The 27,408-nt window shown below is 40.0% G+C and overlaps 1 protein-coding gene across 5 annotated transcripts in view; it reads left to right on the top strand.

Annotated features, from left to right (window-relative positions):
• The window catches only part of NDST2 (N-deacetylase and N-sulfotransferase 2), a 127,294-nt gene that overhangs the window by 44,218 nt on the left and 55,668 nt on the right, over positions 1–27,408 (top strand). Inside the window, exon 3 of one of the 5 annotated variants that reach the window (XM_030276804.4) lies at positions 16,784–16,939. The exons of the other annotated variants lie outside the window; for them this stretch is intronic. The gene's annotated coding sequence lies outside the window, so the exon portion shown is untranslated. The remainder of the gene's footprint in view (positions 1–16,783; positions 16,940–27,408) is intronic. 5 annotated transcript variants of the gene reach the window in all.

Below are 27,408 nucleotides of genomic sequence, written 5' to 3' on the forward strand. Positions count from 1 at the left end.
CTTCAGCACACTGTCTGTGGCAGATTTTGTATGCAGGAAAAACAGCACAAAAATGGCTAACAATCTCTTGTTGCAAGGCCTTTTAAGTCTAATAAAAAACTAAGCTACCCAATTAAAAAGTGACACCTAAATTATTTTCTTTTCTAACCCAATAACTGACCCCTAAAGACCCGCAGTGCGGAATTTTCTACCCAATTACAAGATACCAACTAAACCTAAGAAGAAAGGGGAGAAAGAAGAAAGGAACTCAAGACAACACCCTATATCCTCAATCTTGAACCTATCTATAACATACTAAAAATCCTAAAACCTAAATTTCTCACCCATGTGACATACTACACTACTATCTACAATCTCTACAATCTATTTCACACTTTTGTGGTTTCTAGTTTACCTTGAGGCTTTGGAAGTTTTCTGTATGAATGAGGGTCAAAGTCAATGCTCCCCTGGGGGTCAGGACACCCTGGAGCAGAGAGAGAAATATTCCCAGTGCCCTGGGTTTCCGCACCTGGGGATGCTGGCAAGTGAAGAGGAATATACTCAGGCAAAGCTTTAGAGGATGGGATTTTAAACACTGTATAGGAAATGTTGCAAATAACCTTTGTTAGCTTGATAGGTTAAATTTTGACCTTAATTGTTCTGTAGACACAGAGATTTGCTTTCTTTCTGCACAGATACATTATTCAGATAACAAGTTATCCATACTAAAATGCTGGGCTCAGACCTGGAAGCAGTCCATAGGTTATGTGTGGCTCAGACCCTGAGCTAGGTCACCTGCTGAGCCCTCGCCAAGTTTGCTCCGAGCTACAGCTGATGTCTCTGTTTTGTGCTTCTGAAACATGGGCTGCTGGGAAGCTGGCTTTGAAGGTGCTGGAGGAGCATTCAGGAGCTATCTGGGCTCCACAACTCACAGATTTTGACCAAAGCTCTGGCTCTGCAAAACTTAGAGCCATGGAGCTGGTGATAGCAGCAGTTTCAGGAGGGAAAACTAGTGAAAGAGTACCATGTATGTACTGTGATCCCTTCTGCTTTGAGAGATTTGTCAGATAGGGTTTCTTATGGGGCTGCCTTTGTATCTCAGCTGAATTGTCCCAGAACCTGGAGTGCTGCAAAACAGGGTGCGAGGGCACAGGGCTTTGGGGCAAAGGGTTTATGTGTTTGGGTTTTCTGGTTATCTGGCTGTTCCCATCCCCCACTATTCTTGAACAGTGGAAAGCCAAGTTAGTATGCTAGTGCTCTATGGAAGGCTCTTTCAAGGATGTCTGACCAAGATAAGAAGAAAGTCTTTAGTTAGAATTTAATCTTTATACTTCATTGTATCACATTTGAGACGTCATGAAGTGCAAGTAATCAAGCTGAGTAGTGACTCTTTAGGTATTCAGGCCTGTATACTCTTAGAAATTACTTTTTTTCCCTGTTGGTACTGGCACTGAGTTATAATAGAATTTGTGCTGGGTATCTAGCCTATGTACTGTATAATAGTACTGTAGTGAAGTACATCAGCATTTACATACATCAGCATATCCATATGCATACATATATATTTTCAGATGAAAATACTGAGATTCAGATTGCAAATAAAGAGTTTACTAGTCTGGCTCTTGGGCAGAATCTCCTGGGTAGAAAAGTATATAACGTCCTCATGTATGCTGTAGCTATTAGTATATTAGGTATATAGGTATATATAGCTATTAGTATATAGGTATATTAGTATATATAAAGGGTTTTTCTTTTTAGCTTTTCTGGTTTATCCAGTATGCTTTCAAAGATCAAATTTTTGTAGTACAATTATTCAAGGAGTACCTGAGCATGATGATATTTAGGGCGTATGAAGATGAAGCAGTAACCTACTCCAGAGTGCTCTTCTAGTTATTTTTGGCACTAACTTGCTGTACTTTCAAAACCAGAAGCATTAATTTTGCTTCAAGTGATTTTATCCTCCAGAGCTCAGTGGGATGATTCTGCACAAGATAGGGAGCTGTCACAAGTTCAGTCCAATGGGTGCTTTGATGCTGGGAGCTGGAGCACACTCTGCTGTTTCAGAGCGCTGTATTTATTTTCTCATCATCACCTTCTGGGAACACTAGTAATAAGAGATTATGACTTCTTGTCTCCCAGGTATTCCCTCAAACATGTATCCCTGCTAACTCTTTCCCAGCTACTCTGCAGGGCTCTCTCTGGCAACAAAAAGGACACATCTTCCAGCCCTTTGGCAAGTGCTCATTTCACATTTCCATGTGTCTCTCCAGTTAATAAAGTTGTTTTAAAAGGGGGAATTTAGAAAGGAAGAGTGGTCACACTTTTTGGGCTTGATTTCTTTGTGTTTAATGTGACTATCTGTTTCTGGTCTGGGGCTGGCCACTGAAATGTGCTCCTGGTAACACGGGAGGGTTGTCACCTTGGGCAGGTATTGCAGAGCTCACTGTGGTTCAGCTGATGCAGTTTTACACAGGACAAGGGTACCCATGTTAAATTGCAAAGCTTTGTGTTAAACCTGATGTTACTTTTCAGCAGCAAAAGACTCTTTATTCTTGTTTCCATGCCCCAGAGGAGTTGCAGGGATAGTAACATCTGTGCTTGCTGTATAAGGCTGACAGCTGTTTCAGGAGTCAGTTGGTCCTTTTATCCAGCATCTCTGAATAGCACAGGGAATATGGCACTGCACCTTCCTGCAGGAGGTTTTACCAGGATGGCAGTAAGTACTGGCATTGCAACATGCTGAACCATGGGGCTTCCATCACTTGCCTTTGACTTCTGAATACTTCTGAGATCCAGAGGACTCCAGAAAAGTTAGGAGGTATGTTGGCTGCAAGTGTGAGAAAGTCAATAGTCAGGCAAACCCTGAGCTTGGTAGGTGACCATAGATGACTGAAGAGATTGAATCAAGCTTTTAGTGACTGAATGGAATGGATAATCTGCTTTAGAGAGTATCCTGGAGATCCCTCAACCTTTCTACAGAATTACCATATTGAGACTAAGAGGGTATGATTTCCCTTGACTCTCTCTCTCTTTGTTTCTGTATACTGCTTCCTTTTTGCTTACAATTATTCTCTAAAGAAATAACAAAACCCCCTTACAATTTCCATGGTTAAGAAACTCTCCCAACAACAACAAACCCAAAAAAACATAAAAGGGAGGTGTATAGGAGCCTCATTCATCACCTTTTGTCACCAGACTTGATTTGACATCTGAGACTACAGAGAAAGTTTGGCAAGTGCAATGATTTCCCGTGTGGGGGTAATAAGAAAGAAAAAACCTGTCAGTTAAAAACAGCAGGAGCTGCATTAGCAAATATAAATTAAACAGATGGCTAAGATACTGCAGCTGTCACATAGAAGCTCCAGGAAGATTTTTAGTTCAGAGCTGCAGGAGGCTATTTTAAAAGGGAATAGGAAAACAACAACAAAGCAAACTTTAGTGTGACGAAAGAGACAGTAGAACCATTCTGATTATTATATGAAATTTATCCAGGATTGTGGTGTTGGTTTGTTTTTGGGTTTTTCAAAATTGGTTTTCAAATCTAAGGATTCTAAAATTAAGTTAGGATCAGCTGTTATTAGATCATTTTCAGATGTTGGTATCATGGGTTTGCTTGTTTAGAAATACTGTTCTGTATGATATACTGGCTCTGACACGCTCTGGAAAGCAGGGAGACATGAAACACTCATCGTGACATTTTGTTCTTCAACTGTTCGTTTACAGCTATTTAAAAAACTTCTTAAAAAAGAATTTCTAAGTAAATTTTTTTGGAAAAATGGTGTGGAAAGTGTTAACATTTTGGTGGAGGAAGAACCTGCATTTTAGTCTTACATGCTCAATCTTAAGATAATTTTTTTCAGACTCATTTTCAACTGAGAAGTGACTATTCCTTTGTGAAAGAAGCACTAGAACAGCACACAAGTTCATTACATTAAAGTACAGCCATACACTGAAAGAAGGACAAGTGGAAATGCTGTGCTGTTTCTTGGACACCAAACAGCAATTAATTTTCTAAATGTTATGTCTTAAAGTATTTTTGTCAATTGGGGCTGATGGTTTGTCATAGATTATTTGTGCATAAGCAGAGATTGTTATGCTGCCTTTATAGTTAAAGTATAATGTGAATTATGAAATAAGTTCAGCTGCATTTGAAGCCTGTGTTTTACATTCAAAGAAATAGTGTGCACAAATGGATTCCTAGGCAGGCTGATTGACTACCCAGAGTTCTGCTTTTTCTTTGCTTTCTTTACTGCAAAAGAATAAAGAAAGCATTTCTTTATGTGTTTGTGGTTGACTTTTAGAGTCATACTTACTATGCAGGAATTTCTGGATTTTGATTGTACTTCAGCCCTTTGTGCAAAATTAGTATGTCTTCAGTTCTGCCTGTTGTTTTCCAACTTGTGTATTTCTTTACAACAAATATCTTTAGGTACTGTTACATCTAATTTTAAACTTGTTCTATATGGATTATTCAAAAGCTACAAAATCTACGTATCAAAAAATAATATCTTTTCTCCCTCTGTAGTTATCCTTCCTGCCATCATCCCCATAAAGTTTGAGTACAGCAGCCCCATTCTATTAAAAATAGGAAGTTCATCACTGAAATATGCATACTTTTACTCTCTAAATCTTTAACCTGTCCTAGACTTTTTCCCATTCTTAGTGGTTCAGGACACAAGTAATGAAGGACATTAAAGGTCAAAAGCAACAGCTTTGGCTTGGGCTTGGACTTAATGAAGATGTATACCCTCAGTCTTCCCATACTGTTCAGGGTGCATTAGCTGTCTCAATAGCAGTGAGCTCCTCATTATTTAACTGCATTTCTTTTGTGGTTGTGGCTTCATGCATTAGTGTAGGAAAGAAGAGCTGATCATGCTGAGTAACTGTTTTTTTTACCCTTCAGATTTAATTTCTACCCCTGCAGAAACTTTGCAGCACTTATAAAGTCCAGAAAACTAGGAGGGGAAAAGCCTCAGCCTGAGTGTATTTATTTTCTTCCATTTTTGCTTAAGAGAAACTAAGCTGGCCTTGAAGTGTACTTGAACTTGAGAATTATAAATGTGGAATATCTTTGTCAGTGATAGAGGGATGTTTCAGAGTAGGTGACCTTTCAGTGGGAAGCCTGGCCTTAGCCTCTACATATTTTCTCCTAGGCTTTAGCTTGCAGTTCTTTAGCAAACTTCACTGCCAGGACATACACAGCAAGGGAGCAGCTGTGTAGGCAGGAACCAAGGCATACAGGAAGATCACATGCTGAAACCTACAAGTTCCCCCTGACTTCTCCTCCTGGGAAGAAACACAGGGATCAGTCAGTGTGATCAAAGGCTCAGGAGAGCTGATGGTTAAGAATGGATGGGAAAGAGCTAAAACAGAGAAGTGAGTTGGATGGGAAGAAACAGAGGGGCAAGATAGCCTTGTCCTGAAGAATGGTTAACCTTAAATTTTCCTGCTGAGTATCCCAAAGGCAAGAATGAACTTTTCCAGCTGGAAGGGTAATTACTGTCTAATGTCTGAAGCATGTAAGACTGCATGGTTGTTTTGCTGTAGATACAGCAAATTGAGTGCTGTCTGGCCTGTGGCAGAGAGCTGATGAGGAAAATGTCTTTACAGACATTTGTCTTAAAGTAAATGTCACATTTTTGTCTTTGAAACAAGACAAAAATTTTTATATCATGTGAGGTGTTAATATCAAACTCTCATTGATTAGGATCAGCTGCTTACATGCAAAATATAGGACAGTGGTAAAAGAAGACTTGATCCAGCTTTTTTTAATACTCTTATGACATCTTTCCTAAGAAAGTCCATCTTAGGAAGCAGTGAGCCCAGCCTTTTGGAGCTGTAGCTTTGGCGTATAGCTTAGCCAATCTGCAAAGTGATTGAACCTTGATCTTTTTCACCCAAGTCCAGAATTGCCAAGTCTGTTTTTTTAGGTCAGTGTTGTTCTTATGCTATAAAGGTAGCTGCATCAGTGACTGAAAGAACATGTAGCAATTATAAATTGCTGCTTATTATTATGTTTATCATTTCGGAGGTCACATAAATGAATCCTAGGTAGAATTAAACAGCACATCAGGTAGTGCTGGTATGTGGGCTGTGTATTCTACAGTGCTATATCAGTAAATAACAGGTTACTGATTAATTTATAGTAGTTAGTATTTTCTAATTTCTAATGTCTCAATAGCAGAAGAGTGTTCATTTTGCTTTAAAGTAGTTTTAGCTTTACTTTTCAGTGGAAAGAAGCTGATTACACCTGCTTAAATTTTGGTTATGAAACCATCCTTTATATACAAAATAAGTATTGTCAAATATGTCAATTTCTGTCTTTGGATTTTGATCTCCATTCCAGATTCGAACATGTCTGATCCAGACTAGTTTGTGGAATAATGTTTAGCCATTTTGTAACCCACTACAGTTTTGAAATATGACTCCGCCAAAGTGGTCTGTTGGATGTTGGAAAATTGTTTGCTACTGCACACGGATACAGTGACACCTTTCTAAAATGAACACAGGTATCTACCAGAGAGAGCCTTCCAGAGATGTGAAACAGATGAGTTTCCTTTCCCTTGTGTAAGCAAGCCCTTGTGTGATAAGATCTGCTACAGGCTTCTAGCAAGAAGAGGAAATGTTGAAAGTCAAAATGAAGATGCACTACTGCTGGTAGCTTCAGGCTGCCACCCTGAGCAGCTCAGAATAAGGCCAAGCATGTCTAGAAAAATGGCAAGTAGTCATTTGGGAACCTGGCATAATGGGGCCTCTCCACCTTTGTTAGGAAACAAATAAAAGTTTGATATTTAGTGTTGTTTTAAGCTTGAGTGAGAAAACTGAGGGTTTGAATTGAAAATAATAATTACAGCACAGTTCAAAAGGAGTATCACATGAATTTGTTTCTTGTACCACAGTCTTTGTTCTTTGCAGTTGTCTATGTAGTTTCTAGCATTTGTTCTAGTGCTGCTAATACTCTGTTCTTTCCTGTTTGGCAGAATATATCCGACCGAGGTTTTGTCTTTATTCCTTCAATTATTTTGTATAAAATAGTAAAGTTACATGCATTTGCTGCTAACAGGATCTGTTTACAGAGGACTTTGCTTCTAGCTTGTTCCCATGAATAAATGAACACAGATGCTTGGTAGTGTGAAAATAGTAAATACACACACTTTGTTTGCACTCTCCAAAATATGTTGCCCTCAGGATTTTTCAGCGTAACTGTTTTGTTAAGATTGTGCAGAAATCACCTTCATTTGACGTACAATATCCTATGCTAGATTCAGTTAGATACCACAAAAAGTGTGCTTCTGCTAGTTTAGCATGTTTTTTTCAGGGAACTGGTATTAGCTGTTCTGTCAAAATAAATTTTTTGCCTGTGTAAACCACATTTTGACTAGGCAGATTTGCTAGTATAGCTATTTTAGCAAAGCCCTCCTACTGTAGGAAAGACCTTATTGATAATACTGTGAGGTTCCCACAGTAGATGAAAGGCACAATACAAAGGACTTTACAAACATGAATTAAGCTTCACAACACCCTTGTGAAATAAATCATTATTCTAGCTTGCCAATGGTCTAGTTTCTTTTAACATGAGATGTTTTGCACGAATGAGAAGGGAAGGTAGAAGATGCAGTTGTGGGGATTAATGTCTGGTAGCATTGCAGTGTTTTTCAATAAATTTATAACCTGTTCCAATCCCCTGTTCTCTTTGTCTGGTGTTTAAAATGTCCTCACAAAATCAGTGGTTTAGACTATCAAATTGCTTCTGATTACTGGTTGCACTAATCTTTAGTAATACCAGGAGTTTGGATACTGACACCTGGCAATTTCTCACTTCTTGAAAACCTGGAGGGCTTTTGTGTCTATGATCTTCTCATTAACACTATTTTTAACTACATTGCTCTCTCAGATTTGCATTAGACTCTTGCAGTCTTGCTGTTCGTGTAGTAGTTCAGTTAAGGGACCTCAAAGGGCATGGAGAGAGGAATAAAACTATAGGTTTGTACACAAGTGATTTTAAATTCAAGTCACTCAGATTATAATAGTCTAATATTGTGTACACCCACATGGTCTTAGTTTAGACATTTTTGAGTGTTAATTATCATGTAATGGATAGTGACATGATCCCATTCTATTTATTCCCTTTCATTTCTTAGGGAACAAGGAATAGAAGAGTTCTGCTGGGGTATAGGTTTATTTTCTTCTGTCCATTAATCAGCATTGCGTTTGAATTCAGCCTGTAAACCTTTGAATCAGGCCCAGGCATTTCTGCAGTTCTCTGTTAAACACCATGTCTTGTATTCTGTGTTAATATATCTCTCAAGAATTTAAGAAGGCTATGCAATTTATCCACTTCCCAGTTTAGGGCCTTCAGACAGTGGTAGTTGTTTTCACCAAGAATAGCAAGGAAGTCACTTTTGAAAAGCTATTCCAGATCTTAAATCTGGGTGCTGGTGGAGAGATCCAGCCTGACTGGGTTCCCCTGTCCTAACCCTTCATGCATGCTGGGGGAAGTTCCAGTGAGTGTTCAGTGGTGTGCCTGGTCCTCCAAGAGGTACTTGATCTAGTAGGAGTATTTCTGTGCTCTCATACTGTTTCCACAGCAACAGCACACTTCCCTTTTTTTTCTCCTCTCAAGGTGACTGTTGCCTTGAGAATTAGACAGGTGGAAAAGCTTTGCCCTCTTGTTCTCTACTGAGATTTTGGTTTACACAGGTGAAGAGTGGAAGGAGTAGGATGAGGAGAGTGTGAGTCTTGGCAGAAACAGCGTAATTATGAAGTGACAGTGGAAGTAATGAGTCTTACTTAACTGTGGCTTTAGTGCTGATAATACGGTTGTTTCAAAAGTCGCAGCCTTTTCTAAGCTCTGCAGATGAAAGGTCTGGGCCATTAGTGACTGTCATCATAGCCCTGTGCATGTTCTCTTGTAATCAATTAGAACCCATATCCACTTCATGCATATGTTCATGTGGACTACAAAACCAAGTGCTCCTTATCCTGTCCCCTGCCCATAGATGCTTTATGTGTGCATGTCACATGAAAAATGCTGTTCTTCTGTCACAGCGTTTGTCCTAGCACTCTGGGGAAGAGATTCACTTGCTCCACTGAAGCAGGATGTAGATTTTATGTCAACTCTTGGATATGGTACTTGGATATGGGTATTGAGACACTTCCTTTCAAACAAGTACTTGTGCCTGTCTCAACATCTGCTGCACTGTAGAGGACTAGGAAGCTTTCAATTTTTAAAAGAGTTCCATAGATCTGCCCCTTTTCTTACCATTTAAAAGTTGGTGAGAACAGAAGCATGTGGCTTGATACCAATCTGTTGCTGGGGTTGGTTTTTTTACCAGTTTAGAAAGTAGTCTCCTCTTACATGGGTGGCTAACACAATCCTAAAAACAATTGTTTTATTTTTTTCAACTGTTTTATTTTACCTCTTTGCCAGTGTCCTTGTTCCTAAAAAATAGCGTGTCATCTTTTCATCCAGAACATAGAATTTGTGGTACTGAGCTGTTCCCTGTGATTTTTTTTTAAATTTTTTTTCTTCCTTTAGTCCTCTTCCCTTTCTTAGGAGCTGCATGTTCTAGGGAGCATTGTTGTGAGTGTTTTTCTCACTAACCCACTATATAGTGGAATAATTTAAAATTCAGACAAGTCAATTATATCAGTGATACTGAATTTGGGAATCTTCATTCCTTTAAGAGTGAATATCTGTCATTATGTTACAGCTTTTGCAGTAGACACTTCTGCTTGATATGTGTTGTGGTTCTTTACCATCAGTATTTTAGGGCCTAACAGTTTTGAGTCAGGATGCCAGAAGTTCTTGTTATTTTTTTCTGACAAACAGTAAGTGAATGTGTTGACTGGGAAAACAAACAGCTAATATATGAAACCACATGATCTTGGGGTTATCTTGGAAAGGCACATTGTTTATAGCTGTCTTTATAGTTCTAAGGCCAGAAATGCACTTATCCATATAATGCTTATCCATCTAAAATGTTAAAAGCTGTTCAGGATGAAGTGTCCAAATCAGAAATGTCATATACATATAAAAGCCAGAAATTAATAAAAATACCTTTTATTACATTTTCATTGTAAGCACATCTGGATGTACTTCTCCTGGTAAAAATCTTACATTTAGTTGAAAGATGAAGAGCATTCCAGTACTGAACCTTTTTAAAATTGAAAATAAGTTTATGATTGCATGTCTTGCATTGCTTCACTTCAATTCTTTTGGGTTGTATCTAGCTCTTTTTGACTGCATACTGAAGAAAGTGTACATTTTGGTTTACTCAAGAATTTGCTTATTAAAGGACCAGAGTAAAAAATTCCGTGTCTGTTTAACATTCAGTAATTTGCTATTAAGCTACTTGACACAAGTTAAAATTTATGTTAATACTGTCTTGATTAAACAGCACTCATTATCACACACTTTGATTTGGCTAAATTGGTTTCCTAGCAGATGTCTCAATAAAGGAACTCACTCTAACATGAGCTCACTCTTGACATGAGATGCTGGAGCATGTCCAAATTAAGTTAGTGTATTGCAGTAATGCTTGGCACTTGCATAGCATCTTTCATTTCAAAGCATTTCACACAGTCATGTACGATATTGGGAAAATGTGTTAGATAATACAATGGCCAAAGCAAATCTATAGATTTTAAAGAGCTAGAGGACATTTTACAATTCCAGCAGATGTCTGGTATTACAATTTTTAGTGTTGAGCACATTGTAGTTGTCTCGTGGTTTCTAACACAAAACGCAGTTTCCATAGCTTGCAGAAGAAGGTTTGAGTTAACCCTCTGGAGGTCTCTCTATATAAAAGGACTTCAAATCACAGCTTCAAACTACTTTTAAAGTAATGCTTTTCATCCAGTCTTAGAATCATCAGTGCTCTTCAATCCTCTTTTCTTTCATTTTCTTTTAAAAATATAACCACAGAAAATACTTGTGAATTCTCATCTTTACCTTCAGTTATTCTTTGCTGACTACTTGCAGCATCACTTAAATCTCCTGTCATGTATGCTTAACCAAACACTGAAGTCCAGAGGATGTTTTTTTCCATGTGTGGTGTTACTTCATAGCTGAGTTAAGACACTCCTCCTTTATTCCTCACAGGGGTTTTGTGTATTTTGTTACTTCAGTTTATGTGTGCAGGAAGAGCTAATACACATCATAACTGTGCATATGCAAATCTAAGGATTTTTTTGTGTCCAAATTGTTTGCCTATAATGTGCTTTTCAAATTCCCATTTTCCAGCCTTTTCAGCATTTGGAAATTGGATTATAGTTGCAGTGTAGTGCAAAGCAGATATCTGACACATGAGACCTAACAAGTACCTCCCTAATTTTTTCTGCTTAAGAATTAGACTTACTATGTTTTGCATTTCCTTAATGGTTATGTTTATCGATTGTATTTTACAGATAGCATAACTGAGTGCAGACACTGAAAGCAATTTGCCTAAGATTCCCAGTATTTCCTGTAATTCTGATTCTGTTTTCCTGATTTGATTTGGAATGATTCAATTATGAACTATATGTAATTTCATAGATGTGTGATGTATCAAGTTTGTGGCTCATCAGATAATATTCAGACTCGCCTTTCCCCCCTGCGTGCACCTGTCTGGGTTTTCTTGTAACCACAACTCATTTTATTGTCAAATTTTTCCAAGTATAATGTTACATGGGCCATCTTGTAAGGTTGATGTCCATGTTATGCTACAAAGTGAACACTTCTGTATTTCAGCCATTCTCAAAAGCAAAGAGTATGTTTTCTAAATATGAAAATGATTTCTTGAATTTGTTAGGCTTCTCTATAACTCAAAGGCGGATGAAGTGGTTTTGCTTAAACGAAGGATTAACATTCCAGCGCTGAAGGCAAAAGTTAAACCTGAGGAGCGATTAACAGCAGGCTGAGAGGGTGGAGGAGCTAGGTGGCATAGCCAGGAGGCTGCCTAGCCCAACCCTCCTGGCCCCTCCTTTGATCCTGGAGCCTCTGTAATCTGCTGGCTGCCTGCTGCTGGGGAAGTGCTAAGTGATGGAGCTCTGAGTTGATTTAACGCTGGTGCTGTAGCATTTAAAGGAAATGAAGGATATGGCAAGTTAGAACTGAACTGTGAGATCTAGTGAAGCTTTCAGAGGCATTAGGGGCCCTCCCAGTGGAGTTCTCTTAAATTATTCATGGCCTTTAAGCTTTTGGCCAAGCTGAACACTCTGCACTCAAGTGTAGTAGTAGAAGGTAAAAGGAAGTTAACCCTATATATAGTGATACATTGTGATACTTGCCAAGGCAGTAATTTTTACTGTATGTTGAGGGGATACAAGCATGTCTGAGAGAGGGAAAAACTGATTTCAGCTCTGAATGGACCTCAGAAAGTGCTCAGGCAGGAGTACTCAGCAATAAACCACTAGGAAGACCACTTGAACCTATATGCAAGGCCTGGGGTCCCTTCCTGCCTTAGCTTTCCTCATCAAAGTACCTCTTCTAAGTTTCAAAAGAAGGTATAACTCCAAGCTGCAAGATAAACTAGTACTCAGATATTTCCAGTGATATTATGGAAAGATTTGCTGTAGCAGGTTTCTGTGTGTTAAGGCTGACAGAAGCAGCTAAGGCTTCACATTGATTCTATGATCAGGTACCAGAGACCTGTATCTGATTTCCTGCTTGAGTCTGTAGATTTTACTGTGCTTGTGATTGTTCATTTGAATACATTTACCTTTTCTTAGGTAACCTCCTTATGCTTAGGATTTTTTTTCTTCTTCGTCTCCTTCCTACAATTTTTTTCCCCATCATTATATACATTACTACTTCATGCTCAAGGGGGCTTTTAGAAAGGGTTCAGAAACAGGAGATTTATAATGCAGTGGATCTGTATTGGTAATTGATCTGGGCTATTAGTGCTGGAGTGGTCTCTCATATCCAGCTTTTACTCCCTGTCTATTCCCTAGCTCTTCTGAGGTTTCACTACAAGCATCCAGAATGTGGAACAGATTGTTGCAGACTAGTGGAGAATGACCTCACTCAGAGACTAAGAGTTACACTGGGGGTAGAGTGGAGAAGGTGACAGTGTACAGAAGTCCTTTGCTGGTGTGTGAACTTAAAGATGTGTAATTTCAACCTGCTATATGTACCTTTTGTTAATAAGACTAAAATATATTCCTTTAGAGGTAGGGAAGATAACACATGGAAAAATGCAATACTTGTGCCAAGCACTGGTTAATTTATGAGCACAGAATACCTATTTCACCATGTGCTCACACAATCTTTAAATCTAGATTCCTCCTTTTTCTTTCATCCTTAAAGAAAACTGTGTTCAAGGGTAATATTTTTGAGAGCAGATTATTACTTAGAAGCACAAGGTCTGAGGCTTCTAGTTAAAAGTCAGTTCTGAAAATTTTACCTTGGAATGTATGTGTCTTCTAGGCTGGAGAGAGTAGTTATTTTGTTGAAGCTAAGAATTTAATACATTTTTGACTTGACATAAGTCTTAAAAATAATTTGATTAGAAGACTGTGTGTTGGAGTCCAGCAGTCTGGAACAAAAGATCTCTGAACAGTGTATCTTTCTATGCTCTAGTTCTCAGGAGAAGCTAAAAATGTTTGAGCCACAGCAGTAAGGACCAAGGGGAAAATGATACAGGGTACACAGTGATTAGTCCTAGTTTGAGTATCATAACTGCACCCAGGACCATTAACCAGAGATCCAAATGTTACTAATGGCAGCCTTCAAGTGATGAGAGTTCTGCTTAAAGTATGTTAGGCATTTATTTGATAGTTAAGCAGTTAAGATAGTTAAACTCTTTTTGACATTGGTTCAACTATGGCATTTCCTTATTATCACTGCTGATGGCAGATAATTTTCTTGATGTGGTGTTTTTGCTCCAATGTCCTTCAAGACATAGAATCAGTAACAAATGCAGTGGAAAAGATGCTTGGAAGTTCCAGAAAGTCTGTGTTGAAGGACTTTAGCAGTCCAGGCTTTCCTACTGCTTGGCCATCAGCTTATGAGACACAAGCTTTTTTTTAAAAGAGCTCTGTTCTTGGTTAATTTTGTGAATGATTGCAAAAATTCCAATATTGTTTTGTCTTTTTGTAAGTAATGCTATCAGATTCCTTGTATGTTTCTTATTTAAAGCAATCTCTGTAGTGTTACAGCCTCTATAATGGCACAAGCAGGTGGATTCCCCAGTGCCCTTCCTGCTCAATCAGTTGTAGCAGGGGGTCTCTGTACACCTGCCAGGTGTACAGCAGGAGAGCCACGTTGGAATTTCAGTGCAGCCTTTGGTTCCTCCCCATCCACAATTGAAGGGGTACCACTGGGGCAAGGTGCAAACTTCTCTGTTGAAACAAAGAAGCTCTGTGCTAGTCTCCATTGCATTTAGCAAAAAGGGAATCTATTGGGTTTTCATGGCATGGTTTGGTAGTGGGAGGGCTACAAAGCCGGCTTCTGTGAGAAGGCATTATAAGCTTTCCCTGTGTCTGATGGATCCAATGCCAGCTGGTACTAAGGTGGGCCTGCTACTGGCTAAGGCTGAGCCCATCAGAGATGTTGGTAACACCTCTGGGATAAAGGAATTAAAAAGAGGGAAAGGTTGCTCTGCGTGCAGCAGCAGTTGCAGCCAGTGAGAGGAGTGAGGAGATGTGAGTGGAACAACTCTGTAGATATCAGGGTCCTTGCACAAGGAGGGTCAGGAGGTGCTCTAGCTGCTGCTGTGGAGATTCCACTGCAACCCAGGTGAAGACCATGGTGAGGCAGCTGTCCCCCCACAGCCCATGGAGGTCCGTGGTGGAGCAGACATCAACCTGCAGCCCGTGGAGAGCCCCACAGTGGAGAAGGTGGATGTGTCCAAAGGAGGCTGTGGCCCCAAGGGAAGCCTGTGCTGGAACAGGCTCCTGGCAGGACTTGAGACCCCATAGGGAACCCCTCTGTTCCTGGAGGACTGCACTCTCTGGAAGGGCCCCATGCTGGAGCATTCTTGACCTGCAGCCTGTGGGAAGGACTCACATTGGAGAAATTTGTATAGGACTGTCTCAAATGAGGGAACCCTGTGCTGGAGCAGGGGAAGAGTGTGAGGAGTCCTCTGCATCAGGAAGAAGGAGCAGCAGAGGTGATGAGTGATGCACTGACTGCAACCACCATTCCCGTTCACTGTGTCCTGCTGGGGGGATGTAGAGAAAATCAGGAATAAAGGGAAACCTGGAAAGAAGGAAGGTGTTTTTAAGATAAGGTTTATTTCTTGTGATCCAACTCTGATTTAATTGGTAATAAATGAAACTAATTTTTTCCCCAAGTTGAGTCTGTTTTGCCTGTGACTGTAATTGGCGAGTGATTTTCCTGTCCTTATCTCGACCCACAGGCATTTCATTATATTTGCTCTCCCAGTTCAGCTGAGGAGGGCAGTGATAGGGCAGTTTTGGTGAACACCTGGCATCCAGCCAGGGTCAGCCCATGGCAGGGAAATAAAAAACTGGCAATAGTCCAAGGGTGATAGAGCAGGGAAACACCACTACTCCCAGTCAGAAATATAACAGGAAACTCCTGCTCTGGAGAACAGGTAAGCTTAGCCTGGGAAATAAGGGGGAGGAACTGTAGAAACTGGATTTCACATGCAGCATGCTGGCTCCATTTGAGTGTGCAGCATGTCTGCTATGCTTAAGAATGTTGGTATTTAAATAGTTTTAAGCAGGCTTTGAAGTTGGAGCCATGTTGAGTTAAGGTAGAGGTCAATGTGTTGTAACTGTTGGCTGAACATTGCTAACAACTTTGTGTACTTCTACATTTTTAAGCTACTTGACCAAAAAAATTAGGTGTACGATTTTTAATTGTAAGTTTAATGTTTGTAGTTTTATGTGGCAAACCCCAACAAATCACATTAGGCTGTTGTTTTTCTGCATCCACAGTACCTTTCTTCATGGCTTAACCGAATGTATCAAATCATACCCTTGGGCCTGGATTTTTCCTCCAACATGCAGAGAAGCGTGTTTTTATGGTTTTAAATTTTAAACCATGCTTGTCAAGTGTTTTAGAGCAAGGAAATCCCAGGAAAGAGAGGAATGGATATCTCCCATTCGAAGCGGCATAAAGGCGTAGTAATGGCTGTGCCTGGGAAACTGGTACAGAGCGACGCTTCTCGCGTCAGCCCCTGCGGGCACTGGCAGCACTGAAACAGAGGAAATTTTTAAAAACAGTATCGATGTAGACAAGCCCAGCACTGCTCATGTGGAAGGAATTAGTCCACAAGATTTTATCTTTTCTTTAGGTTTGCTATTTTCTACTCATGTCATACCTCCTCACTCTTCTCTTTCTAACTTCCAGGAGTGCCTCTTGCAGGTGAGGCTCCCCTTCCCTGAGCTGTGTTCGAGGAGGGTGTGAGAGGCACTAGCAGAGCCTTGAAGAAGGGTGTGCAGCTGTATCGCCGGTATTGTCAAGAGCGTTTAGAACACTTGGGATGGTGATTGCTGGAGGCAAAATGCTGCTTCAGGCCTTTTAGGATATAGTTGAGTGGAGACTGCACTGGTATAAAGAGGCCAGTATGGGTTGAATGAGCAATTACAGGAGAGCACTCCAGTGCAGGCGAAGTGGGAAAGAAGTATTTCCCAATTCCCCACACCTCCCATCCTCCCCCACCCTCTTTGGTGGGAATATGTTTACATAATTTGTAAGAAAACTGCTCTCTAATATCTGTAATTTTATATATATTCCCAGGAGTAAAAGAAAAACTCTCAGATCTGTAATTTTCTGTATATTCCCATAGGGACAGTAGAATGTGTGATATAAACCACCTTTGATCTTTGGCACATCATCTGTCTGTTCCTTCAGATGTTCCCGGTCCTTTCTTGCACTCAGAGGTTGCAGAAGGCACCAGTGTCCTGAAAAACTTCATTCTGGCCCTCTACCTATGCCCTTGTTTCCCCAGGAGTCCAGGGAGTTCCTCCAGCTCAAGCCTCAGCCTTCAGTCCCAGCCTGAGTTTCATGGTAGGTGTGCCTGTCTCCTCTTCTGTCTCCAGCCTTGTTTCCTGGATGGACCCCTTGGGCTTGTTCAGTCCTTGGCTCCATCTCCTTTTGCTATGAACTGAATGCTTGGGTGACCCTTAGACCTGTTCTGTCACTCTCCTTGCTTGGGATTGTCATGGACTTTGTCACCAACACACAGCTCTGCCCACCATGTTCAGGTATGTGTGTGGGAGTGTGGCCCTTAAGGGTGGGCTTTCCACTCTTCCTCTGGTGGGGCAGCCAGCCCTTGAGGTATCCTGACACCATAAGACATGGTGCCAGCTTAGTCATTTTAGGTGAGAAAAGTAACCTCAAGTGATGGAACAAACTACCTTGAAGATCACTTTGTCTTTATGAAGCTGAAATAGTTGAAAATAGTTGAGAGCCGAGGGTTAGAATGCTTCTTTTCTTGCTAGTGGTATTTCAATGGCTTTTTTTTTTCCCAAGCTGTTCCTTCCTGACACCAGCCACCCACACTACTGGTAAACAGCATGTGGCACACAACAAAAATTCTGTTTTCTCTCTCCTTGTATTTGCTGCAGGACCAACAGTGGTCTGTCCTTCATATTTAAGGGTCTCAATCCTTAAACCATATTTAAGCAATCTCTAGAAATGCTCAAAATGCTGACAAAACCCCCTTGATTTTAAAAAGATTGGCCCAGTATTGTTGATTACCGTTATCTTACCTTCTGTTACAGCTTTGACTGTATGTCCTTCTGTTGTCTCTTTTCTTAAGTTTAAGCTAGAAGCTCTTTGTTCTACCTTTCTGTGGCACATTTCATAAGACTTTTTATCACTCTAGCTAGAAAGATATCATTTATATGTTTTTTTCTGCAGATGAAACTGCTGCTGGTATGTCTTTTCCATTTTCCTTAGTGGATCAGAGCATCTGTCCACCAAGATTCCAAATCTTTCCTTTATAGCTCAGTTTAAGAAACAACTTTATAGAAAATTATTATATTACATTTCTCCTAGCTGTTTACTGTTATATTTTTTTCCTTGAAATGGATGCGTTTCTTTTTTTTTTCTGATTGGTGTTTATTGTTATAATTCAAATATTCTGCTTTTGAATATTAATATTTTTTAATTTCCTTAACATCAGTGTAATGCTACAGTAAGCACTACAGAATAATTGTGTATGATGTGTAACTATATAATCTCAAATTACCCACATTTTTTGCCCTGAGTAGCATTATGTATTCCCTTGTTCTTTTAATTAGGAAACCAAATTAATAGTTCTTAATCTGACCAGCCTCTCCTCTTGACTGTTCAAGACTTTTTCATGTGCTTCTTAAACATTGTTGGATTTTAGAAAACAAAAACAAAACAAAACACCACACACACACAAAAAAACCCCAACACTACAGACTTTAGATGGTTTTCTTTGTTTTCATTAGTTAGCAATTTTAATCCATTACTTCAATGTTTTTCTGCTGTTTTAGGATCAAATGGTGAGAACTGAACAGTGGAATGCACGTTAGTTCTTGTATTACTCATCTTTTAGTTTTATGCATCTTAATATAACTTAATGTGTATTTTTATAGTCTCTTTTTATTGAACACACAGTGGACCTTCATTAAGGCATCTAGTTTTTCCTCTTTTTTTGAGCTAGTAATTTATTATGACCCTGTTCAACAAGAAGTATGAGTGGTTATAATTTTCACTGTTTAGTACTTTGCTTAAATATAACGTGTCCTCATGTTTCCTCGACATAATTAAATTTTTCTGATAGAAATACATGTACATATGAAATTATTGTTTGGATTACAGTTTGTTTGTATTGCCAAAGTGCATAGAGTCCTCCACAGGTCAGGTGTTAGCTGTTTTGGATGCTGCATGAATACAGCACAAAAGCCCAAATCCTTCATTTGAACTCATTTGTAACCTACAGAAGCAGATTTATTAATCAAAAACTCATTGCACTACCATTTCTGTATCTTTAGAGTACATCATTTGTGACTTCAAATCTTTGAAATCTTTTTCTACTGTTATGTTTGATTAGTTCAAATAGTTCTATTTGCTGTTCATCAGTATTACGATTTTATCAAACAGCTTGTTTTACATCAGTGTTACATGCCATTCTTTCTGAATTTCTGTTCTGTATTTTGTACCATGATCTGTATGATATAAAAGTTGTTTCCATATAAATTAGATTCTGGTTTTCTCCTAATAGAAAATATTTTTATTAAACTCTCTGTAATCCTCTGCATATGACAAATCTTTTCCTCCCTCATTAGTGTGATGTATTCTGGTTTGTAGCTCACTGTGATTGCAGCCTGTTGGCTTCTGTCATTCTATTGCATTTCAGTTCTGCTTGCTAGATCATTCTCTTCTTGCATGGCAGAGTAATTTTCTCTCTCTTTTGTATCATTCTTCATCCTACATCAGCCTCTTGAGCCCCAGATGTTACTGGTCTAAAAATGGGACAGAAATTAACACTGAACTCAGAAGACCCCAAACACTCACTTTTACCATTTTTGTAGTCTACCACTTATGAATGCATCTTCTGTCTCTCACAGGGAGAACATTTTTAAAGGGGCCAGGGCTGTTTCTCAGATTGTGATTTCCACGTCCCTCAGCTGTGAGGGATACCTGGAGTAACGATAGGCTGCGCAGATAAACCAGTTATCAAGATTCTCCAGCTGTGTTTCCCCCACCCTTTTCCTTTGCCCCCTACCTTGTGGGCACTATTCAGTGCTGTTTGTCCCTAGGCAGCCTGTACTAGCAGCTGTCTGCCACATACTCAGGGCTTACCATCCACTTGTCAGCAATTACATGTTATTTCATACCACTGCATCAAAATCTGTCCTCGTGTTCAGAGCTCCAGACAGACTTTGCTTTCTCACGTTGCCTTGGTTATAGAGCTGCCCGGTGCTACAGAGGCTACTGGTCAATGGGGAAAAGGAGGATCTGCTGGCAGAAGATGCTTGAAAGCAAAATACTGGGCAGAGTCCTTCTTTAGAGAGTGTGAAGTCTGCATTTTCTGTTTCTACCAGCATTCTAAGCAGTCAAAATTAATGTGCAGTATGCTGGGGCATGTTCCGATCTTCCCTGCAGCAGGAAGATGTAGGATGGCTCCAGTGCTTGCAGCAGCAAGGTGAGTGATGACACGTGTGGAGACCTGATTCTGGTGGCGCTGGGTGGCCTCGTTTGTCAGCCCAGCAGCGAGTGCAGGCTCTCCACCGTCCTCTTCAGTTCGTGCGGCTCAGGGAGCTGCTCCTGTATGCCTGAGCTTTGCTGCGGTCAGGGGAAGTCTAGGCGATGAGACTTGTATTTTTTTAATTTGTGCGGGGGATGGGGAAAGGGCTGGCTGTTTTGTAGGAACTCCGCTGTGATGGATTAACCTTCCTCTTGAATGATTGATTGCCCTTGGCACATCCCAAAGCGACTGCCCTGCCCAGCCCGAGCAGGGCGAGGAAGGCTCTGCGGGCAGGGAGCGGCGGGGGCTGCGCTCCGGGCTCACCTCCTCCAGGGCGTGGGGCGCCCGGCTCCGTGTGCCGGCCCCTGTGCCCTCTGTTCCTGAGAGAAACAGCCCTTCCCCTCCCTCCTCCGACAGCTCCACTGGCTCCCTCGTGAACCCCAGCGGGAAAAGACGAAATTCTGTTCATGAATAGCTTTACAGTCCCCTTTCTCCCGCCTACCCTGCTCTCTGTCCTGGGAATGTGCTGCCCACACAGTGACCAGAGAGGAATTTGGAGACATTTGCAGGATAATGCCGTATCAAATGTTCTGTTCTCGCACATTGTTCTTGAATTTTTAAAAACTGTTTACTACGTGTTTCCTTTCAGTTTTCATGAATAAGCACACTTCTCCCAGACTAAAAATGGAGAAATGCATTTCCAAATGTGTGAAGCCATGTAACTGTAATAAATTGCTTTAATTATGTATGGTGTGGTTAGTTTCGGTTAGTTTCTGGAAGCCTATTGTGCATTTCTGCCTGCAACAAGTAGCTTTTCCTGTTTGCTTGCTGCTGTTTATCAGACTGGCTATCCTCCCAAAGTAATCCTCATCCAAATTCTTCACTTAAGAAATGCTCACCAAGAGCCTTTTTGATCTTCAAATGCTCAGTGTCACCTTGCTTGTTGCTCTGACAGACAGCAGAAGGTAGAGTGTAGATTTCTTCATTAGAAATTTGGTGTCTTACTATGTTTTTAAGATAAATGTTTTTCATCTGGTTTATGAAGTTGTTAGAAAGATATAAAGTTACAACTCAAGGGAGAGTGAATACAGTTTCAGACATCTAGTAAGCACAGGTAGAGGTCATTTATATCCTTCCTCAGCTCCCGAGGTGTTTGCTCCTGGGAACTTGGGCAGTGCTCTTGCATGCTTTTCTGTAGTTACTGGTTTTTCTGGTAAGTGCCAAATTCTTTACTTTTTTTTCCTTTCCTTTAGTGTTTGGGAAGACTGGGGAAATGTGCTGTCGAAGTGTTTTGGCTTCCTTATTTTTTGAATGACAACAGATACAGAAATATAATTATCTTATTTTTACTCCTGGCTAATGAGTATTTCTTACTGGTTTTTTCTTGTCTACTGTTGCCTGCATTAGACCTATTTGGTTTTGTTTCACTTGAAAATGAACAAGCTTTTTAATTCTTTCACCTTTTGTAAGGTAGATAGTTTGGAGTTACCAAGCTGAAGTTATTCCATATGGCAATCAGTGACTTGAGGTGTTAGGAGGTATGGGAAAAGGTCTTACTTTGAAGATTTTCAACTTGAAGTTGAGAAGGAGGCAGCAAAGATTAAAGGGAAGCTTTTCTACTTTCTGTTAGGAATTTTTCCCTATCTGCAGTGTGGAAAAGTTATTCAGTACTTTGGGATTAAATGCAAAGAAGAACTAACAATAAAAATTTTCTCTTCCCCTGTAAAGAAATGATGCTTCAGAAGGTCAATTTTGAGAGCTAAAACAACCCTTCATATTATGGTGACCTGTCTGTTCCCATCATATCTCTCATCTTCTCTGAGGCACTCCAGCAGAGCCAGCCACAGTGATCCTGAGTGTCTAGAAATATCTGTTGTGCAGCCCTTCCCACAGCTGGGAAACTGATAGCATTCTTTTGTTCCTCTGCATGAAGCTATCTGTGTGTGTAAAAGGGAGATATTTGCTCTTCCTTCCTGAAGCTTTCTCTGTAGAAGTTGCTCTGCTCTCAGGATGCAATGACCATATTAATGAATTCATCAATCACAATAATCTGATTAAATTGATGGGGGAGAGGGAGCCAGCAGATGAAACAAACAGATTATTTTAAGATATATGAGATACCCAATTAGTAACTGACTCAGCATTTAAGTGAAAGTGTTGCTCAAGAGATTTCCTGGTAACCAATGTAATAAATTACCCCTTATGGCTTTTTGTCTTTGAGAAAGGCTCGTGCACTGTTATTTGGAACCTGTAAGTAAGCAGTAATGAAGTGTTGCTCAAAAGAAATATCAGCTATATCTTACTTAAAAAAAAAACAAACAACAAACTATGGATTTGTGTATGTGCATTTCACTTAGAAATGGACTAGGCTGTGTGCAGTATCATGGAGAGATTAATATGGATTTTAAGCCTTGTACAGGTACTTCAGCCATGACCTGCTGAATGTGTATTCAGGCATATAGGAAACTGAGGCTTGAGTAGGAAGGGAGTTGCTTTGTGTCGCTGAGGTTTCAGGGGCAATCCCCTGGAGTACTAAGATAATGGGAGGGAAGCTCTCTGTCAGGGAGCATATGTTTTTGTGGCGATTACACTGTGTATAGATTAGGACTTCTGGGAGGGAGGGAATGGGAAGATGTGCTTGGAACATAGGACCATCTGCCAGTACCTTGGCATAGTCATTTCATTAATGGCAAGCTTATTAGCTTGAGTCCTGCAGAGATAGACAAGAAAGGCAGCGAAAGAGACAGAAAACTCTTATCCAGCTGCCACTGAAAACGGGAAAAGATGGCTCTGCCAACCTCTAAAATCTGATTTTATTAGAACTACATATGCTCTTCTAGGTAAGAAGGTTTTTATTCTTGTTGCAGAAAAAAAGTTTTCTAAATGTTGTGATGCAGTGTGGGATGTTCTTTGGTAGGGAAACTATTAAAACAGAGAGTGAGCTGGAATAGGAGAGAAGGTGCTAGGAAGAAAAGGGAAGGAATTGTGATTTTTAGTGTGAAGTTATTTTTTTAATCAAAATCTGCCTTTTCCCTTTGGTAAACACTTGAGGTGACCTGTATTTAATGTTGGATATTTAATGTTTGTGGTGATATAGGATAACACCTGGGAGATACAACTCTGAGAGCATCACAGTCCTAGCCCTGGCCTATGCTAGGAATCTCAAAGAACATGGCCTGTGTCCCACGTGAGAGAGAAAATTAGGAGAATGCTGTGGCTGGACACAAAATAGTGTTCCAGAGGCAAAAAGGCAATGGTTAGAGCCTGTGAACTCTGTTCCTGTGTCCTCACATACCCAGTTCTGTTGCTGACATGGTAAGTGTCCAAGCTTGTGTTCTCTTCCTCAGTTTTGCTGCCCTGTAGATCAGAAAAAATATACTTAGCTTGTTTTAGGGAGAGCTCTGCTATTCTGTTGACAGAAGGCTTGAATGCTGTTGTATTTGAACAGCGCTGGTTTTCTTTTGACAGTTGAGCCAGACTTGAGGCTGGGTGAGGGTAAGGTGGCAGAGCCTTTGCCTGGTGAAAATGGTGGTTGGAAGTACAAAGTGATTTAAGTGCTGGCATTTGGGAAATTATTTTCCTTTGGTTTATACAATTCAGGTTAGACTGGTAGTTAAGATGAAGGGAAGGAATGAGAAAAGAACTGTTTCCCATGAAAAGCCTTATAATCTGCAGGTGCCTTAGTTCATGGGAGTGTGGGTGTGTTCAGGACAGCGTGAGGGTTATGCAGTTCACCAGCAGGGTGGTTTGTTATCTAAGGCTGGACAAGTTTCTGTTTGCACTGCTAGGATGGAAAAGGCAGTTTCCCCTTATGTTTTTACTGATTTATGAGGTAACTCAAATGGAGCATTGTCTCTGAGTTTGTGTGTTGTAAATCTAGGGAAACAAAAGGAACATGCATTTTCAAAAAAAAATTAGTAGAAAAATATAGCTTAGGAGTGTCAAAACACCTAAGCAGAGTGATGCTTAACTGAAAGGGGGTTGGTTAGTCATCCACTTTGCAAATTCTCTTTTTGTATTGAGGATGGAAGATTAGTGAGATGAAAATCTATGTTATTACAGAGATAAGAATGGGTTATGGCTGGGTCCCAAAGGAGAAGGAATTTTTAATTATTTAAAAAACCCAACCCTTTGCTGTGATTCATGTGTAATGCTTAGACAATTACATGCAAAAAAATTTATGATAGTAGTGTACAGCATGGTGTTTATATCTGTAAATGTATATACAAATACTGACATAACATAAATTTAGATCCTGACCCAGTGGTTGAATTCAGTGGAAATACTTCTGATGGTTCTGACAAGCATTTGATCAGATTCTCACGCTGATCCGTGAATGTCTTTTGAAACTCAAACCAAATCTTCTGCTTTCAAATATTTTTTCTAACTGCCTTAAAAAGGAGCAGAGTTAATTCAAAGTCTTAAAAAATATTTGCCCTGCACATGGGACCTTTCTATGTTTTTTCTACTGAAACACTGATAGTGTCATACAGTGATAATAATCGCTTGCCATGTTGTATGATTTTTATGTAGAGTAAAATAAAATAGCAGAATATGCTGACTTAGAGGGGACCCATCAGGATCAACAAGTCCAACTCCTGTCTCTGTGCAGGACGCCCCAAGAATCCCACCACGTGCCTGAGTGCATTGTGCAAACTGACAGTTCATGTACTTTGTCTCTCAAGCAGTGGAAGAATGTTGTTGGCCCCACAAGGGCATGGTAGGTCAAGGTTTTGGCTCAGTCTGCAAGTCTAAAAGGTTTTTCACTTAGGGAAGCCATAAAGAAACCTCCAGCTGGCTGGGTGCCTCTCTTAAAAACACAAGTGTGGCCTTATTCCGAAATGATGCTCAGGGAAAGTTGTGCATGCTTCAGTGTCTTGGGATGAGAGGAATGGGAGGGGGGCCTTTGCTGAGATTCCAGTGAAGCCAGGAAAATCAGATGTTTGCATGAAAACACAGGGAATTTAATTTGATTGACTCAGAATTACTGTGAAAGGATAGAATAAGACAGGGGAAGAGAAAGAAGGATGGCAGCAGAGAGCTTTTAGCTTGAGATATGAAAGGAAATTAAGACAGTGAGCAGAAATTTTAATTTCATTGCAAGCACAAAAGCTTCTTTAGCTGTTTATGTGAACTATGAAATTGTGGAGCTTCATGCAGTGTTTTCCTGCCAACAGAAGAGCACAGAGCTGAGTGCTGCCTGCATTGGGAGTGTTACGTACAGCTTTACTTTAGTGCCTTTCTGGGTCAGTGGCTCTCAAACAATGCCACTCTGAGTTGCTCTAGTTGTGCTTCCATGAGTCAATCTGTAAGTACTGATGCTTCTCCCTGATCATAACCCAGTGTCCTAGAGAGTCTGCAGGCTTTTCTGACTGCTAATCTCAAAAGCATTTGTGGTGTTCCTTGAACTCAGGTTGGTTGATCATGTATACCTTTTACAGATGCCATTCTTCCTTCCAATTCAACCACAGTCAGACTGTTGACTTCAAAAAATCAAGTAAAATGATGCAGCCAAGTCCTTGTACCTTTAGCATTGAAAGAATTGATAATGCTCTCCTCAGATTGTTCTGGCACTGCTCTCTCAGTAGCCATAATCTGTATTATTGTCTCATGATTACTGATATATGCAAAGATTTTTTTTTCCAGGCGTAATGTACAGTAGGATCAAGCAACTGCATCATTTGTAGTCTTTCAAAATAGGTTTGTGCAGCAGATTGTTTTACCTCTGCATGCCAGAAAACATAAAGGAACAGGAATGATAGGGTAAAATAGTGTATTTAAATATACTTCCAAACAAACATATATGGTAACGGAGACTTCTCTGAGTGGATCAGGTATCTATTTCCAAATGTGAGAAGGTTTGGTGACGGTTTGAGCATTTACACAGTCAACCTCAGTGACAATTGGGAGCCGAGGGAGGAGGGAACAGTCTGTTCAACATTTGCGTATTCCTCATCGACTGACAGCACCTGCAGTCTTAATCATCAGCAATCAGGTATTTGGGCATTTTGGAAAGTAGTAGCAGTGCCTGAGAAGACTCTGTGGAAAGAGAAAAAAGGCTATGGTTCCTGAAGTGTGAGGAAAATCTGAAGTATGTCTATTTCTGAGCATTCTAAGCCGATTTTAGGGCTGAACATTAAGCAAGTATGTAAAAAGTAATTGGGTAGGAAGTTTTAATTTCTTGTTTCCCTTCACTCCCCTAAAAGCATGATTTTTTTTAACCTGTTTTCTCTGTTCCATGTGTGGAAATAAAACAGGTGTGAATACAGGCCATCTGCAACAAGTCTTGCCCAATTTGGTTTCAAGATATTATACTTACTCTTCCAGATTTGGATTTCATTCAGCTCTGTGTGTTTGTACCTGGGAAAACTATCTGTAATTTTTTACTTGGTTTATTGGATTAAGTATTTCTTTTCATTACACATTTTTTCTGTGCAGCCAACTGCGGTACGGCCACTTTTTGGGCATCTTGGAGGTTACTACTATGAACTTCAATGTGCATATGAAGAAAGTTGCTTAAACAGCAGATTTACATTGAATTACGGGCAAAACTCCATTTTCTTTATTGTAGTGTGTTTTTACCATCATATCAAATGTGTTTTATATGTTATATTTGTGTATAGATTTTTGTTATTGGCTTCCTTCTTTATAAAAATGAACAATGTTAATTCTAGCTTTAATTCATTCCTAAGTGGGGGTGTGTCATAATTTAGAATTGCAGATTCATATCACTATAGGCCCATGGGTGAGGTGTTAAGCAAGGAGCTGTTTATACTTCTTTTCCCAACAGCATCTGACATATTGGAGGAATTTGCTCTGCAATATAGAGTGCACATTATTTATGTTAAAAGACAGAGATTAAAGTAAGCGTAAGGAGCCTGAAGAGGCAACAGTGTCCAGATCAAATATTGACAGTGATAAAGCAAAAACATAAAGTTGACAGGCTTCTGACTTAGTTTTCTTTATTTAATAGAAGAATAAAATGAGAGAAGCAAATTATCCTCTTCAAATTCTCCATGGTGGCTGTCAGCTTCACTGGAGGTCACCATTTAGGTACAAAACCTTTACATAGCTTTTGGTTGACATTAAGTTCATCCCTGTGGGATTTGGGCACCTAGGTTTTTCAGGCTGTCTGAAAAGATAACACATGATTGTCTTTCATGAATCTGGTTATTTATTTGCTGTTTTTTTTAAATGCTATTTTTCTTAAGATAGTGATGGCTTTGTGACAGGTGCAGAGGGACAAGGCATTGCTTTGACTGTGTGAGCCATGGTTTACTAGGACCAGAGGAAGACAAGTACCAAACTAGGT

This window comes from Taeniopygia guttata, chromosome 6 (assembly GCF_048771995.1).
Source record: "Taeniopygia guttata chromosome 6, bTaeGut7.mat, whole genome shotgun sequence".
In the NCBI taxonomy this organism is placed as follows: Eukaryota; Metazoa; Chordata; class Aves; order Passeriformes; family Estrildidae; genus Taeniopygia; species Taeniopygia guttata.